Here is a 17,749-nt window from a genome sequence, read left to right on the forward strand (position 1 = left end):
TTGATTGAATAACTTTATAGGAAGTAAAAAAACAGAAGGTGTTTCTATCACCTCACTAGGGCTGAAGAAAGCATTTACAAATCTAAAGGAATTGTTAAGGAATTTCTTCCTTCACATTAAGAAATTAATATTTTTAATAATATAAAAATGAATAATGTTATAGGAAACTCTTCCTTTCTGCAAAAACTGAACTCTAGGATGTATTATTTCTATGACTTCAAATGTAGCATGTTCAAATGCCGCCCCACACCCCCACTAGTCCAAACTGCAGACTGACCAATGCTAATGAACCACTGCTTTTGCTTCGTTCTGTACCAGTAACGCTAGGTTCACCTCATTCCACTGTCATTCAGTTCAAGTCTTGCCTTCTGTCAACTTTCACTATCTCTCGTCAGCCTTGTCCAATACGACCCAAACAACTGTCTTATTATCTTTGGAGTTCAGAGGACTTGGCCCGACACTACTCTGTTCCATTTCCTTGTCCTTCCCTGACCCCCCACCAACTCCATCCCTTAACTTGAGGTTCAAACATATAAACCATCGAGGAAAGTTCGGTCCTATGAAAACACTCTGCGGAGAAGGCAATGGCACCCCACTCTAGTACTCTTGCCTGGAAAATCCCATGGACCGAGGAGCCTGGTGGGCTGCAGTCCATGGGGTCGCGAAGAGTCAGACAGGACTGAGCGACTTCACTTTCACTTTTCACTTTCACACATTGGAGAAGGAAATGGCAACCCGCTCCAGTGTTCTTGCCTGGAGAATTCCAGGGACGGCGGAGCCTGGTGGGCTGCCGTCTATGGGGTCGCATAGAGTCGGACATGACTGAAGCGACTTAGCAGCAGCAGCAAACACTCTGGGCCTCAATTTTTGACTCCTTGCCTTCTCCCTATGGAAGTCCAGGGCACGTAGGAGACGCTCAGTAAATATTGATGTTCTGGTAACTTATAACAGGAGTCAACCCACTCCAGTATTCTTGCCTGGAAAATTCCATGGACAGAGGAGCCTTGCAGGCTACAATCCATGGGGTCGCAAAGAGTCAGACGTGACTGAGCAATTATAATATGGATTTAATACATTCCTCAGAAAACCCCATTCTCTGAAACTTAATTATGCAGAGCAAGGCCTTGGCCTTAGTAGTGTTTAGTGTGTCTACCCCTTTAAACAAATATATGACTTCCCATAATTTCCTAAATAATTTCCTAGGGAATCACTGCGGCATGCTTAAGGAGCAAAGGAATAAAATGTCTTAGACAAAGCTTCCAAATTCCTTCCATTCCTCTCTTCATGGCCTATGTACCCATCCTGTAGCTGATGGCTCATGACTGATTCCTTCACTGGGCACTGCCCTCAGCAGCTGCAGGAAAGTCTCTTGTTCAAGTTTATACCCCCTTCCGATGGGAAGCTCATAGCCAGTGACTGCCTGATGTGGGAACAGAAAATTCCTACCCTTGACTCAGTTTTGGACAATTTTGAATGACCCATAGGATCTGTTAAGGACAGGGTTGCAAGCACGTTGCCATCAACTTCAGAAGCAACTAAATATTCTCTTCCCAGGAAACCCAAGAGAAGACATGGGTCTTCTCCACTAGCCCATACACTTCTGAAGGCAAGAACTCTATTTAATATCTTCATCTCATGTTAAGCACAATGCTTACAATAGACAGGGCCCTCAAATAGCATTTCTTATTCACTCACATGAAGGAGTTAAATCAATTAAAATGCATATTGGAAGGAGCAATTCTGCTCATTTAATAGGCTTGAAGGACAGTGGTTCAAGGGGCAGCATGAGCCACACTCCCTCCATGAGATACTCCCTGCACAAAAATCATCTGAAACATGTCTGTGGCCAAACCAGAATTTTAGCATAGAAGGTTCTTGCCGTTGTTGTTTAGTTGCTAAGTCATGTCCAGCTCTTGCGACCCCATGGACTGTAGCCAGGTAGGCTCCTCCGGCCATGGGATTTCCCAGGCAAGAATATTGGAATGGGTTGCCATTTCCTTCTCCAAGGGATGTGCACAACACAGGGATCAAACCCGCACTGGCAGGAGGATTCTTTACCACTGAGCCACTGCCACTGTGGCTGAAAAGGGTTAAACTCAAAAGTGGAAGCTGAGATGGTAAGACACTTTGGGGAATATTGAGAGAGAATCCAATGGAAGAATGGAAGATATGGTAGGAAGGAGAAGGAAGTACTGATGGAAAATGAAAGCTTTCTGCTGAAGCCCACCCCAGGCACACTCTAGTGCTCCCCCTGGCTTCAAAAGTTTTTAAAAGTATAAATTCCTGTGCTCCATTCCACCACTAAATCAGAACCCTCAGGGCTAAGGGAGTAAGTTTTGACAACAGCTAGCTTATGTTACTTGGTCTTTTACTGAATTCTAATGATCAAGCACATAATATTTAGCTTGTGCCTAAGTAAATTGCACCCCTTTCCATTTCATCTTCAGCATGTGGCCATTTCCCAACTTACTAGAATTTCCAATACGGAGCGATCAGAAAAAGTATGGGGAAAAAAATCCCTATCAGTTTCGTATCTTCTACTTATTTGAAGTGTTGATAAAGTATTTAGTGAGGGAAAGAATGAAAACTCAGCTAAAATGAGGATTTTTTTATTTTAGGAGGCTCACTTTTGATTTCCATCTACAATTCCAAATTGTTCTTTTTATTGGTAGTTAACAAAACAGTTCACACATTCTTGGGATTAATCCTATTTTCTTGTTACTAAATGCATATGGTATTCTAAATCAATGCTCTTTTCCCATGGGATCTTAATATAAAGCCATTTAAGAATTTATATTTTCACCTTGCCATTATATTATACATAACACTTTCCTTTTTCCTTTTCTCCCCAGCAGCCTTCTCTAACTTCCCCTTCCTCCCAAATGAATTACCCTTTTGGGTCACTTTGCTTTTGCCATCATTGTACAGAAGGAAACTATGAACATTCTCATTGAAGAGTTACATTTAAACTATAGCATTTTTGCTAGGGTGGGTGGCAATTTTCTAATACTACTAAGCAAGGATAGTTTGGACAGGTAAGTCCCATTAAAGAACGTTGCCTTCAGTGGTAATTTTAAACTTCAGTCTCTATATTTATCTAGCACTGCCAACAGTGATTTGGTCTTAGGAGAAAAGAAATGAAATGAAGAAAGCTCAGTACAGCTGTTTGAGAGCAGAAGTTCAACATGAAGTCATTTAGAATGAAGATGGAATTCAGGAGGAATCCTTCGGAAATTCGCAAAACTTTGAATCAAAGGTACCCTGGAGATACAGACTCTGCAATTGTTCCTCTTCTTCCTAAAGCATAAACCTGAGTAGGTCATAAAATGCTTTGTTTTCCTTATGCTCATGAAACCTCACGCCATTGGCTCCTGCCTGCCAGACCTGGAGACTTGGGGCTCCCGCCTTATCTTCTTATATTCTGCATTGCATACCCCATTCCCTGAGAGAAGTAGAACAGCAGCTCTTCATTCAGTTCATTTCAGTCGCTCAGTCGTGTCCGACTCTTTGCGACCCCATGAATCGCAGCACGCCAGGCCTCCCTGTCCATCACCAACTCCCGGAGTTTACCCAAACCCATGTCCATCAAGTCGGTGATGCCATCCAACCATCTCATCCTCTGTCGTCCCCTTCTCCTCCTGCCCCCAATCCTTCCCAGCATCAGGGTCTTTTCCAATGAGTCAACTCTTCGCATGAGGTGGCCAAAGTATTGGAGTTTCAGCTTCAACATCAGTCCTTCCAATGAACACCCAGGACTGAGCTCTTCATTAAGCACACTCTACTTGCTCCTGCTTACAATAGCTTTGTTCTTTTTTATTAAAAAAAAAAAACAACAAACTTTTAATTTTGTATTGGGGTATAGCAGATTATCAGTGTTGTGATAGTTTCAGGAGGACAGCAAAGGGATACAACCATACATATAATATGTATCCATTCTCCCCTGCAAACTCCCCTTCACTCCAGGCTGGCACATCACATTGAGCAGAGTTCCATGTGCTATATGGCAGGTCCTGGCTGAATGTCTGTTTTAAATAGAGCAGTGTGTACATGTCCATCCCACACTACCTAACTATCCTGTCCCCCTACCCTTGCCCACTGGTAACCACAGATTCGTTCTCTAAGTATGTGGGTCTATTTCTGTTTTGTAAGTAAGTTCGTTTAAATCATTTCTTATATATATATATATATATATTATTATTATTTATTTGGCTGTGCCAGGTCTTAGTTGCAGCATGCAGGATCTTTAGTTGCAACATATGGGATCTAGTTCCTTCCCTGACCAGGGATGGAACTCAGGGCTCCCCTGCCTTGGGAGTGCAAAGTCCCAGCCACTGGCCAGGGAAAGTCCATGTCTCATTTCTTTTTAGATTTCACATATAAGGGATGTGATACAATATTTCTCCTTCTATCTGACTGACTTCACTCAGTATGACAATCTCTGGGTCCATCCATGTTGCCACAGATGGCATTATTTCTTTTTTTTTTAATGACAACAGCTTTGTCCTTGATCTTCCCTCTACTGGGAATGGGCTATCTTTCCCACACCAATGAGAATCCTTCAAATCTAATGGCAACCTCCCTTCATTCAACAAGCGTCTCCTAATCCCTACCAGTGCGTGTGTTCTGACTCTTTCTTGAGCCTGTATCATACTTGACACCTCTCTTAGAAGTCTACACAGTAGATAACCTTGAATTATAGTTATATAGGATTTTGTTTATCACCCCTACCCCTGATTAACCTACTTTGGGCCCAGACATATGACATCATTCATCCCTATATCGTTGCAGGCTCTCTTATAATGCTCTGCATATTGAAGGCACTCAAATATCTATGGCAGAAATGGAAGGAAGGAAGGGGGAAGGGAAGGATGGAGAAGGAAGTAGAAAGAAGGAAAAAGGGAAGGGAGGAGGGAGAAACTAGGAAGGAAGCCCAGCCATTTCTTCTCCTCCTATTTGTAGGTTAGAAACTCCATCTTATAGGATCTAGATCTTACAGAAAAACCCAAGCAAACTTTTTGGCTAACTCAATACTTAATATTAACCCTAGAGCCTGGCAGGCTACAGTCCATGGGTTCCCAAAGAGTCAGAGACGACAGAAGCGACTGAGCACTCCCTTATTACTCAATATCTTTTACTTTCCTCTATCAGTAGTTTTTGTCTCAGTTTACAATGCAGTATGAGTTTGGGAGAACACTGGTCTAAAATGGATCTGCTGTCATTAAATGCTTCAGCATTCATCCATGTAACACTCATGACCATGCCATACACAGTGCTGGGCCCTGAGAATATGAAACAGACAAGCCCCGGCCTCCTGCAGCCTAGCTCAGCTGTTCCCTCATGGCGAGAAGCACACGGAGCGGCTTGCTCTTTGACTGTGATATTAGGGGCCCTGGAGGAGAACCCCGACAAGGAAAAGCAGCAGAGTCCAACCCCCTGGAGACCCCTTAAATGCATTTACTCTGCACACTCTGAAGCTGGGAGCCTCTTGAGTACCATTCAGGAGTTCTGTCGTGGTGAGAACAATTAGGGGCTTTAACAGGGGTATTCAAAAGTCGAGCACTGAGAATCACCAGATTCATTTGTTACGTTCAAATTTTCTCCCTTGGCATGGGAAGCTTTGTTTACACAAAATACTTGATATCATTCTAAGTTTCTCAGTTTTCCATTTTACTGCTGTGTTTAGCTCCCCTAGCTGTGTTCCTTCTGAAATAAAGTTGATGGAGAGGCTGGGAATGTCACAGTGTTCATCGCCAGTATCATTTCTTCAAACAGGTACGATGGGCATCTGGAAGGCACTACAAGATCCAACCAGAATAAAAGTATGTCTTCCACAACCCCCTCTCCACCTTGTCATCTAAAATGCAGTCTATTGAAGTCATTATAGGTTGGAAAAAAATGAATGGTATATTCTCTCCAAATGGCACTATTATAACATGAAGGGGAAAAGCCTGTCATTCCAAACTTTTCCCTTTAGCATAGGATTCATATGCTAAACATTTCAACAAAAATCACACACACACACACACACACACACACACACGACTCTATCTCCTTCCCTTAGTAGATGTGTGGTGGTTAACTTGGCAAATTTGATCAAAAATTAATACTGTCTTCATGATTCTCAAGTTGGTTCATCATGGTCTGTGTAAGCATAGGGACCCTGTTGATGAAGAAACAAAGTGTGAAATTCCATCTCTTCAAAGTAAGATAAAAGGTGGCTAAAAGATACTTTGATAAGATCCCCTGGTGGAGGACTTCGAAAGCCAGAAGGCAACATGTAACACCCCAAAGAATGATGGCCGTTCTAAATGCCAGGGATGTGCAAAGCCGATGTGCAGGATAGTCAGGAAAAAGAAAGGAGGGGCTGCAAAGAAGAGCAATTTCCTGCTCATTTGAAAGAGGGCAGGATGGAAAAGGCAAGGAGGCCCCACCAGTGACCTATTTTCTCAAGTCTTTCTGCTTTGTGTCTCCAGAGATCAAACGAGGTGAAGAATGGCAGAGCACACATAGAGGAAAAATACAGTCCACAAATTCTGAGTGAGGGGCGCCTTGTGAGTGATCACAAGTCAAAGTCAGTTAAAAGATTAGACACACTAAAATCAGCCTCAATATGAACAACTATTTTTCTTATGCTGCACACTACTTAAAAAAAAAAATATGCTAGGACCTACTGCTATGAAATTAAAATACTCAAGTGAAAGCTTGTGTCATATCAAGAAACCAGAATCATGCATCATGAGGGGTTGTGAGATCTTGAAAACCTAATTCCATTCCTCTGGTTCGCAATTTCCTTGTTGGCTAAAACAACATAATGGTGCACCTTTTATTCCTATACTGTATATAATTTCATTAGATTTCTAAGAGGCCATAGTAATCACCTCTGGCTATATTCATAATAACTCATTCTCATTTTGACTGCAATAAAGATGTTTTTAATGCAAATATTTTTGTAAAATTAGACAATTTTACATTTTTGATAGTTGAATAATAAAGTCTGAATGTGAAATTTACTTGTGTTGGAACTTCATGTGTGTGTGTTTGTGTGTGTGTGACTACACACTCAGTCGTGTCCAACTTTTTGACTCCATGGACTGTAGCTAGCTAGGCTCCTCTGTCCATGGGATTTCCCAGGCAAGAATACCGGAGTGGGTTTCCATTTCCTTCCCCAAGGGATCGTCCTGACACAGGGATCAAATCCGTGTCTCTTGCGTCTCTCATATTATCAGGCGGATTCTTTACCACTGTGCCACCTGGAAAGCCCTGTGTTGGAACTTTAAATGTATATTTTTAGGAAATTAGGTCCTCCAAGTATATCCATCCAAAAACTCAATTCCTTTGATACATATTCCACCACCACGTTCATCTGCCTTTCATTTTGTATGTAAGCTAAACATAATTCATGTACATACGCAATGCCAAGTATTTTGGCTCTAGACATATAGGCTTTTATTTAGTAGGGCCACAGGAATTATTCCAAGGGGTTTAGAATTGTCATAGACACCAATCTTCCTATGTAGATAAATATATTTCAAAGATAAAAGTAGACCCTGTTGTCAGTATTCACAGATTCATTTCTAAAAACTTTGTAAGAATTTATTGTTATTATTATTATGCATTTTCTCAATCAACTGATACTGAAAGTACAACTATGATTAAGCGTTCTTTCAACTTTTTTGCAATTAAAAAGGGGAACTTTACACCAAAAAATGATGAAGATCATTATACTAAGTCACAGTTGTATTACATGTAAATGTTGACAGGGTGAGAACCTACCAATTAACTCACTTTGATTAGGCCATGAGAAAATAAACCACTGTGTGAATAATTTTTTGATTATTCACACAGTGATTTATTATAATTATAATTCACATAAAGTATAAGCTACATAATTAACAAACATATTGAAAGAGTGAAAGTCTATAATTATATGATCACAATTCACAGTCCATTTCATTTTTCTGTTGAGTCCAAACTCCACACACAATTTCCTGATTAAAAAGTATTCCAAAATACAATCTAATTTTACTCATAAATGTATATTGTTAGATATATCTCTCTTATGAACAAAATAGCTCATTTAGTGGCATTTATTATATAAATATAAGTATATGAACATGGTAACGATAACATACCCTTGGAATAGCTTGTCATGAAAAAGATTACTTTTAATGTGGTAACATGGAAACGGGAAAGCACAGATTTTCAGGAGAAAAATATTAAAGTGCTTTGCTTTTTCCCTCTGCTTTATTCACAGTTCGCTGCCTGGCAATTTCAGATGGTGTGATAGGAAAGCAACACCAGGCTGGTCAGTCATGCTTTCTGTAAAGCTAACAGCCTTAGGAGTCTGAGTTTCAGCACCCACATATTGTTTTGTCACAGAGAAACCAGAAAATCATGTCAATTAAGGATCTTTTATTGCAAGTCAATGACCAGGGAAGGCAGCAAGGGTAGATCCTTCCTTTGAGCCATGCGGTTGGCCTGTAATGGAATGCTCTCTGCACTGGAATATACTTCCAGGTAGCATTCTCTGGGTGAAAATTAAAAGGGTATTAGAAAGGTGATTAGCAGAATCTGTCAAATAAACAAGCCTGTCTACAATCTTATACCATTCCTTTGTTAATCTGCTAGAGCAAATCTGAAGTGTTTCTGGAAGAGGTCAGGAATATGCATTTTTAAAATACAGGAAACCAAGAAAAGGCTTACTATTTATAGGCATCAATGAAGTCAGAGAAACAGGCATGATCAAGTTCATCTGAAAGAAATATTGGGGAATCCTTAACATAAAACGCAAGCAAGACACTGGGAAGTTAGGAAAAGGAGGTTGCTCTCTAGCAGAAAGTTCTTTAAGTGCATGTAGATTTACTTTTATTTACAGGGTTAATTTTGTACTTTCCAATTCTACCTGAATCAAAAACATAAAAACTTACTCTTTAACCTGATTATCACCATTTAACAACACATACGGAAGGTCATATCACTAAGTATGCCCTATTTTCATATATGTAAATGTATTTCTATTAAGATACCCGAACACTGAAGAAATGCAGTGTTAACAGTGACACGTGGGGGATTGCCTCCCCCTAAAGAACATTAGTAATTATTGCAACAAGCAAATTCCAGAACAGAACTATTATCTTTTAATTTTTATGTTCTCTATTGTGCTTAGTATTCATATGCTTTTATTAATAAAGTGATACATGAGAGTAGCTTTTTGCTCAGTTGACCCAATTTAAGTGGTAGCATCAAGTTTGTTGGTGAACCTTGGTTTTACATCCCTGGTACCAAAAACAAAGACCTGAGTACGCAGGAGCGTCAACAACAACAAAAGCCATCAGCTTAAAACACTCTCACACAAAACCCTGTGTTACCATTCTTTGAATGATACTTAAAAGCAACTTTTTTTTTTTTAGTTCCTTAGGACAACTATATCCCCTTATGAGTACTGCGGAAAAAAAAATGAGTACTGAATGAAACTTATCGACGAAAGCTTTTCATTTGTCTGTGTTACTTACTGAACGCTATTACCTACCAGATAACTGTAATTGATACTAGAAAGTGTCTATAAAGATTCACAATAAGAGCATGAGAAAAAAAAAGGCACTGTTAAATTCATATGACTTTGGGGAACCCCTAGTAATAATAATTACATGTATCTCTAAGGCACAGCATGATGGTAAGCACTTAGACACACATCTCGTTTCTTCAGTGCAATATGTGACAATTGTTTTTAAGTGATTGAACGGGGGAAAATGCGGGATCAGAAGGCACAAGGCTAGTGAAAGACAAGTGCAGCTCAGGGCCTCGGACTCAGCCCCGAATCCTCTCATACCTGGATGGCTCAGAGAGCTGAGCTCCTTCCTCTTTGCGATTCCTGAGACAACTAATGGAAAAAGGATTGGAATTGAATAATAAAAATGCTGACATGGCCTTATCTATAGCTGCCCAAATGGTGCCATTATAATTATGCTTTATAAATCGAGCATTACCAGAACACTGGCTACTTTTGAAACTTATCAATCGACACTTGTTTGGGGGCTTTGGGTGCCCCAAATTATAGAGTAGTCTGCTTTATCAAAATGTGAGATTTGCCAAACACCAAAGATCATATCTGTTTTAAGACAAAGTACACACCAGACCTTCAGTGTTTGTATTAAGCAGACTAAAAGATTCTGAAATAGAAATCCCAAATTAATCCTCCAAGTTCAGTTGTTCTGAAAAATATTTTGTCTGTCCTTTTAACAATAACAGGATTTGTTCACGCACATTGCAAATGTAAAGCAAATTCATTTTAACTTTGTTCTTCAAATTTACCTGATTACTTACCAGCTAAATCTCCTGACTTTGCTGAAGCAATTGGTCAGAAAACAAAATTAGTGCTTTTCATATTTATAAATGATATTTCTCCTATTTTTGAATGTTTTTAAATCTAACTACTCACTTTGAGCTGACAAATGGCAATAAAATACATAGATATTATATTTTAAACTATTCATTGCCTTCATGTTTAAATGCTTTCCTATTAAGCAAAGCTTTTTATTATTGATTTGTGAGTTACTTAAGAAAAAATGACATAACCTGCCTCAGTTACATAATCCTCATCTAAAAGAAAGTAACAGGTTATAAAGTACCACCAAAATGATTGAAACTATCTTTCCTACTGTGAATATATGCGGTCTTCAAGCAAAAGGAGAGCAATTTCATGCATATGCATGTTTCACAGCCAGTGTCTTTTTTTTTAAGAGATTTTTTTTTCCTTTCTAGCATTATTTCCATCCATTACTGAGCTTCTAAGACCTTTAGAATATGCCCTCTTTGGCAACATACTTGTGGTTTATGTCAGAAAACAGCTAAGGAAGTCATTTATAAAATATTAAAATAAGGAGTGCAGGAGAACTCCAGGCAGACTGTATTTCTACATATAGTTGGAGACGAGCAGCCTGCAGGCAGCCGTAGAGTTACCCTGACCCCTGAAGGAAGAAATCAGGAGTTAACTTCACATCCAATTTCCTACACAATATGAACACCAAACCTCCAAGTCCACTGGCACAATTTATCAATATTTGGGCATGTCCTGCAGAAATAAGAAAGTCATCTCAAATCTCAGAGCTCAAAATTTCATTCCACCAATCCACCATTCTGATTTGGGGTAAGCAGATCTTTTCAAAGTTACTTGGTGGATCTTGCACCTGACTCCAGAGGAAAAACAGAAAGAATCATCTCATCTCTAGGATAGAAAAGTCATTTAGCCTTCTTTTTTTTTTTTTTTTTTTGGTAAAATAAATGTAAAGGGAAATAGGAAACAGCACAACTAGATGATAAGATGATTTAATTCAACAGGGTTAGGATTTCAGCCGAGGTTCATTTTGAGGGAATCTATAATCTATTGAGGAAAGAACAGATCCTGAAACAGCAGAAGGCCAAAAGGAGCTGACGTGTCTCTTCTCTTAAAGAAAATCACAGCTCCAAATGAAACATCAGGGAAAATGACATTTTATCCTGCAGGGTTCCCTCCTCTGTATCGTGAGCAGAGCACATTTCTCTTGTCTCATGGTAAAACTCACAGGCGGCTGCAACATGTCCTTCAAGCCATTCAGTAAGTAAAACTTGAAAATGGATTGCTCTTTTTTTTCTGGGATTTGTATTAATAATGAATTCGTTGCCATTTATTCTTGAATTTAACAGGATATCATTACCTCTGAAGGTTTTTACTTCTCTTTTCCCAGAGGGTTAAAATGGCCCAGAAACAGGCTGTCAAGGCAGAGATAAAGGTACCAAACACTCATTTCTGACACACTGTGGAAGCAATCATTTTTATTGAGGGAACCACCAGACTGAAATCTGCATCAAGCTCTACCAGGAAAAATGCAAGAGAGGATCTCAAATAGTCATTCCATTCACAGTCTTCATGTCAATGGATTTAACTTTCTATTCAATCGGGGTCATGTATTTCAATCACAGGGTATAGAACTATGACCTTGGCTAGGATCATCAGCTCCAATTACTCAATGGGGCACTTGTAAAACATTGCGGACTCATTTTGACTCTCCACGGGTGTGGTGAAAATTGCTCCTGTCCGGCCCTAAAGCTTACATGATCTGCTGTCCCTCAGAAACTCACTATGAGGAAACTCATGTTAAATTCGCCACAGAGATCAGGGTTTACAGGACCCTTGGAGCTAATCTCTGTCTGCCCCCCGTCTCCTCCTCCGTTAAGCTGTTACAAGCCTTCAAAAGTTAACAGAGTGATGAAGCCTCTCTCTATACAATCATTTCATCTCACTATCGTTGACTGAAGCTCGCTGATGTAATGAAGTTACATAATCACCGATTATGCATGACTTCCATCCATCTTCCTTCATATCCACATATCTTCTCCCCTCCCCTTCAGATTAGTCTACCAGGTGAGATTTATAACACATGTAAATGCTCCATTCTCTCATCATAGGTACTGAATATGGGACTTTAGCATTGCAGTACAGTGCACTGAACCACGTCATCAATATTGATTTTTTTTTATCCCATTTCCCAGGCAGAATATGCTTAAGCATCCTTCATGCTCTAGTCTCTAACTTTTTACCGAAAGGGTAAAATAGATGTAGCAGATAGAACGCATCCTCAACTTAAGGTTAAGGGAAGTGTGTAATTGCCTGCATTTCCAAAGCCGGCTGCATTGCAATAAAAGGATGGTCTCTGCTTCCAGACCTTCGACTCCCCTGCACGTGGGTCGCAGCTTCAGCTATACAGGGTATTGGGTAAATAATTTTATTATTAAACAAATTGAACTTAAGAAAGAAAGCATTATGGTGATACTGAAAATAATATTGCACTATTCTTCTCTATTTTAGTCATCATTTTCAGCTTTCCCTTTTCTTTTCTTTTTAAATTCCAAATGATAATCTCGTAGATATAAAAGTAGCCCAGGGTACTTAATAATCTCCAATAATCACAATCTAGAGAACAATTAACAATGATTATCACCTTAAAGTTTAAGAACTTGACAAGTGGGATATCCCTGGTCCCATTGCGGCTGTGAAATGCAGCAGAATGCTGCACTGAGTTGAAAACATATTTCTTTTAATGAATAAAGAGTAGCTCGTTTCCTTTTAAATAGGGCTCTTTAGTAAGTGTTCCTTTCACGGTTGCTACCCCTTCCAGAACATAGGAGCCACAAATATTGCATCCAAACAAAGAGTGTCTACCCAGAATTAATTCAAGACACTCTTCCATATCAAAATAATTGGAGGGGGGAGTCATGTTTTGATTTATTTTCAATTACACTCAGAATACAGTCCCACATACACACACACACACGCACACACACCAACACACCCAACTGCAGGTATTCCATTCAGTGCCAATAACGGCCACATCAGAGCCATCTATGCGATGCAGCAATCATCCAAGTCACCCATTCCCATTACAAACGCCCAAGTTTGCTCACGCCACGAATGGGTTTGCATATATAAAATGACCTTACCCACAAGAGTCTTCCAAATTATTCTCCTCTGGATATCAGTCGGTAATGTAATTGCTGGTCATCACAATGCGAATTCAGAAAAATCCACGTTTTACTCCTGTGCTCTTTTTCTTGTTTTTGCTAGCAATTAATATCATGAACAAGATACCCATTCACAAATGCCAAGTTCACCATAAAAGCAGATAATTCCATACAGCTCTTCCCTACAAGGCTGCCTCCAGTTAGTTCTCAAAGTGCCCGATTGTTTGGTGAAGATACAATCCAGGTGCAGAGCGGGGGAAAAAAGAAAACTAGGAGAAAAAAAGAAGAGGCAGATAGAAAAGGAGAGACTGAGAGAGGAGAGGGCAGAAAAAGAGGGAAGAAATTTTTTAAAAGAAGGAAGGAAAAAGGCCGGTAAGTAAGGAAGTCTGTGAGCTCTACGACAAGAACCGGAGTCTTGCTTGCAAATCTTCTGTATACATGTAGCCTTTCAAATCCTCTTGGTCCCCAAGTAAAATTTCCAGATCCGGGATGAAGCCATATGAAAGAATCCTATGTATATTTCACAAGTATCCCGCAATAACCGATCCGACGGGGTTTTCCTTGTACAGTACTGCTATGTGAAAGCACACAACCCCTGCTGTTTGGGAAGGTGTCTCCTGGGTCCTAGCTCTCTTCAGCAGCCCCCAAAAATGAATTTTCAAAAAAGAGTGGAGAGGGGGGGAAGCAGCTTTGCGTTTGTCTTGAATGATGCTAATCCTGAGCGAAAACGACAAGGAAACCACGACTAGCACGAGATCTTGATTAATAGCCACAATCCACTCAAAATATCCCAGGGAAGAAGGAGCGAAAACAAGAAAGAGAAACTGCAATGCATAAATGATTCCAGTGTTTCTACAAGATCGGTTCATTTGATTGAATGCATTCTCTGGTTTGCTGCAAGTCATAAAGAGGATAGTGTTACTGCCACCCAATGGATATTTTAGTACTAGCCAATCCACAGAACGCCACCGCTTTGAGAGTTTTAGTTTTCAGAAGACTGAGAAAGAAGGAGCGTAGCTTGGGAATCTTTGGGAAAGGATCCTGAGAGGCCTCGAATAACGAGAATGTATGTGTCCTTCCAGGCAAAAGCGGACCGGCCACTGCGGACGTTCACCCAGTTTTGCAAGAGCCACCTTAGAATTACGGTTCCATTTCTCTAGGAAGCAGAAAGGTACACAGATCAAAGCCTAAACTGACACGCTCATAATAACCTCCTTTTCATCACTTCTCTTTAGACCTGATTTGTTATTCGAGCGATCTCTCGCTCTCTCAAACATACACAGACACACACACACAGAGAACCATTGTCTAAATCATTTTAAGCCAGATTTCAAACGGAAGCGGGGTGCGAGGCGGTGGCTCCAAACCTCTGGCAGCAAGGTGATAATTGTTTCTAAAGGGCAGTTTTGCAAAGTGCTTCTGCCCGTATTGGGATGTAAATTGTGAGTCCATCAGGCAGAAACTCTCTACCTCTCTGCTTTTTCAGTTTGGGAAGGAGCAGGATCTCCGGGAGGAGGTGAGGGGCGGGGCGAAGAGGAGGCGATGGAAGAGGATGCTCCTCCCCTCCGCGGTGTCACAGAGTTCGTTGCGGATTAGGAGATCGAGTCGTGATCGGAAGAGGGACAAAGTAGGCAGTGGTCAGATAAATCAGGATATTTGCTCAGGTGAAGATCTGTGCCCTTTATATTACCTTGGGATTGTATAATACATATAGTTGTGTACTTCTCAAACTGGAACGTAGGCTTGATCACCTGGGTGGCTTGTTAAAATGCAGATTTGGATTCAGTAAATCTGGAGCGAGACCTGACAATCTGCATTTATAATAAGCTGGTCCATGGACCATAATGATGCTGCTGGTCTATGGACCACACTTGGAGTAGCAAGACTCTAGGGATGTGTCTTACACGGCAACCACGGAGTCAAGTTCTGACAGGGAGGTGGGCTGGGCAGCTAAAGGCTAAGAAACCCTTTTCCACTCACCACCCCTCCCCCTCGCCACCCTTCAACTTTTCCCAAGAGCCACTTGTAGCCCCCGTTCCAGAAAACCTTAACCCGTTCTCTACAAGGTATTTCACAAGCTTTTGTAATGTGAGATTTAACAGGCTAACCCCCCAAATAGAACACTAAATAGGCAAAGCATTCTTGACCCTAGAGAACTGTGTCTTCACTTAATTTGGGGAATAAATCCCAATGGAAGATCAAGGGAACCCTTGCAAATATTAGGTCAAATGCGAACTAAACGAATGCAAGATAAACTCAGTCAGGGCACAGGCAAGACGGAAAGAGGGCTGGGAGGCTAGATAGGGAGGTCAACCTGTAGTTTTTTTAAAAAGAAGGAGCAGTATAATGAACTTTCCAATTTGAGCTGAGGTAAGATCTGGTTAAAGTGTGTAGGCAAGTGTTATGTGGTTTTCCAGGAGGTTAACTTACTCAGCTTAACGACAGCCCTGCCAGCCGCTCACCTTTCCCTGCTCCTTCCGCACAAGCTCGCATACAAAATATACTGAGAAGCACGGGTGGAGGGGATGTACATTCTCATCCTCTCATAGAAGGCTTCCCCGGTGGCTCAGCGGTAAAGGTGATGGCTCCATCCCTGGGTCAGGAAGATCCCATGGAGGAGGGCATGGCAACTCCAATATTCTTGCCTGGAGAATCCCATGGACAGAGGAGCCTGGCAGGCTACGGTTCACGGCGTCGCAGTGTTCAGATGTGACTGAATAGTCCCACACGCACGCATGCCTCTCTTAGCATGAGACCCACATTCTCAGCACCGTCTCTCGTGGTCCTGGAGTTGACCCATTTAAGAAGTAAAGTTGACTTCAGATGGATTGCGAGGGGCCGCAACTAACAATTTAGTTGCTTCAAGCAAAGTTGAGAAGGCTAAGTCCTGGGCTGTAGGCTCAAATCCTAGATCTGAGTCTAATTTCTACTCCTGTGCTGTGCTTAGTGGCTCAGTCGTGTCCGACTCTGCGACCTCATGGACTGTAGCCGGCCAAGTTCTTCTGTCCACGGGATGCTCCAGACAAGAATACTGGAGTGGGTTGCCATGCCCTCCTCCAGGGGATCTTCCCCACCCAGGGATCGAAACCAGGTCTCCCGCATTGCAGGCGAATTCTTTACCGTCTGAGCCACCAGGGAAGCCTAATTTCTACTCCAAAGCAGCTCTGATTATTGGAGGGAATCACTTTAATTTCTCTTGGCCTCGGTTTCCTTGTCTGTAAAATGATAGGTTGAAATGAACCGCTTGCCAGGGTCTACTCCAGCTCCATGTGGTACCAAAATCAACTCCTCTATTTGTGAGACTTTTGCTAGTCAGTTTGTTACTCTACACAGAGCAAGAGTTTGAATTAGTACCTTGACAAGGGCTGAAGAGAGGATCCAGAAGCTTTGAAACGTGTGTTAAAAACGCGAACAAACAGGTGACTTTTTCCATCCTCTTGCAAGAGATAATTTGAGCGGTTTCTCTTCAGATCCGGGAAGGAAAGTGTTTGTTTGAATCTGAGGTGAGGCATTGTCTATTCCTGGATCTTACAGAGCCAACTGTGGGCCTCCCTGTTTGTTGCCATGGGATCCTCTTTGTGTGAACTGTCTTGAACTGTGTGGGAACATTTTCCTCTTGTCTCCCTTCAGTTCTCTCTCTAACTCCTCTGAAGATATGTGTCAGAACACAATGTAGCTGCATTATTGCCGATTAAGACTAACAGCAGCTGCAAGGTGCATCTAATTAAGAATTTTAATTACTTCACCGAATTCTCATTTGCAGATGTTTAGAACATTAAACAATGTATTGTGATTTTATTTTAAAATCTGAGTAAAGCTGACCTACCTCCAAAGGGGAGGGTGTTAAAAAAAAAAAAACTGCACAACTCAAGGATGGTTATTTAAAAAAAAAAAAAGACTTTGACATAGGAAGTATATACCTTGGCACATTGTTTGTGATTAAAGTGATATTACATTCGGGATGAAAAATAGTGTGCATATCCATATATACACCTGTTTCTTTTCTTTACTAAAGTAAAAGGCAAATAAATCTCAGAATACTACAAAACTCAATAATTTACTATTCTAGCCGAATCCTTGCATGTTACACTGTTCTCAAATGTTCTGTTCTTTTCTACCCCCAGTAACAGGATGGTTAACAGTAAGAGTGGTGCTGCAGTATGGGAATTGTAGGCTATAATCCAAAGCATTATGGGGTTTGTAGTAAAAATGGGCTGCAGCTCCATTCCATGCTTATAGCTTTTCTCAGTTG

General features: G+C 40.9%; 1 protein-coding gene across 1 annotated transcript in view; it reads right to left on the reverse strand.

The window, feature by feature from the left end:
- The window catches only part of IL1RAPL1 (interleukin 1 receptor accessory protein like 1), a 1,447,392-nt gene extending 1,430,432 nt beyond the window's left edge, over window positions 1-16,960 (reverse strand). The window contains exon 1 of the mRNA XM_081568113.1: window positions 16,852-16,960. The gene's annotated coding sequence lies outside the window, so the exon portion shown is untranslated. The remainder of the gene's footprint in view (window positions 1-16,851) is intronic.
- Between the last annotated feature and the right edge of the window lie 789 nt (window positions 16,961-17,749).

This window comes from Giraffa tippelskirchi, chromosome X (assembly GCF_054371585.1).
Source record: "Giraffa tippelskirchi isolate mGirTip1 chromosome X, T2T-mGirTip1v1.2.pri, whole genome shotgun sequence".
In the NCBI taxonomy this organism is placed as follows: Eukaryota; Metazoa; Chordata; class Mammalia; order Artiodactyla; family Giraffidae; genus Giraffa; species Giraffa tippelskirchi.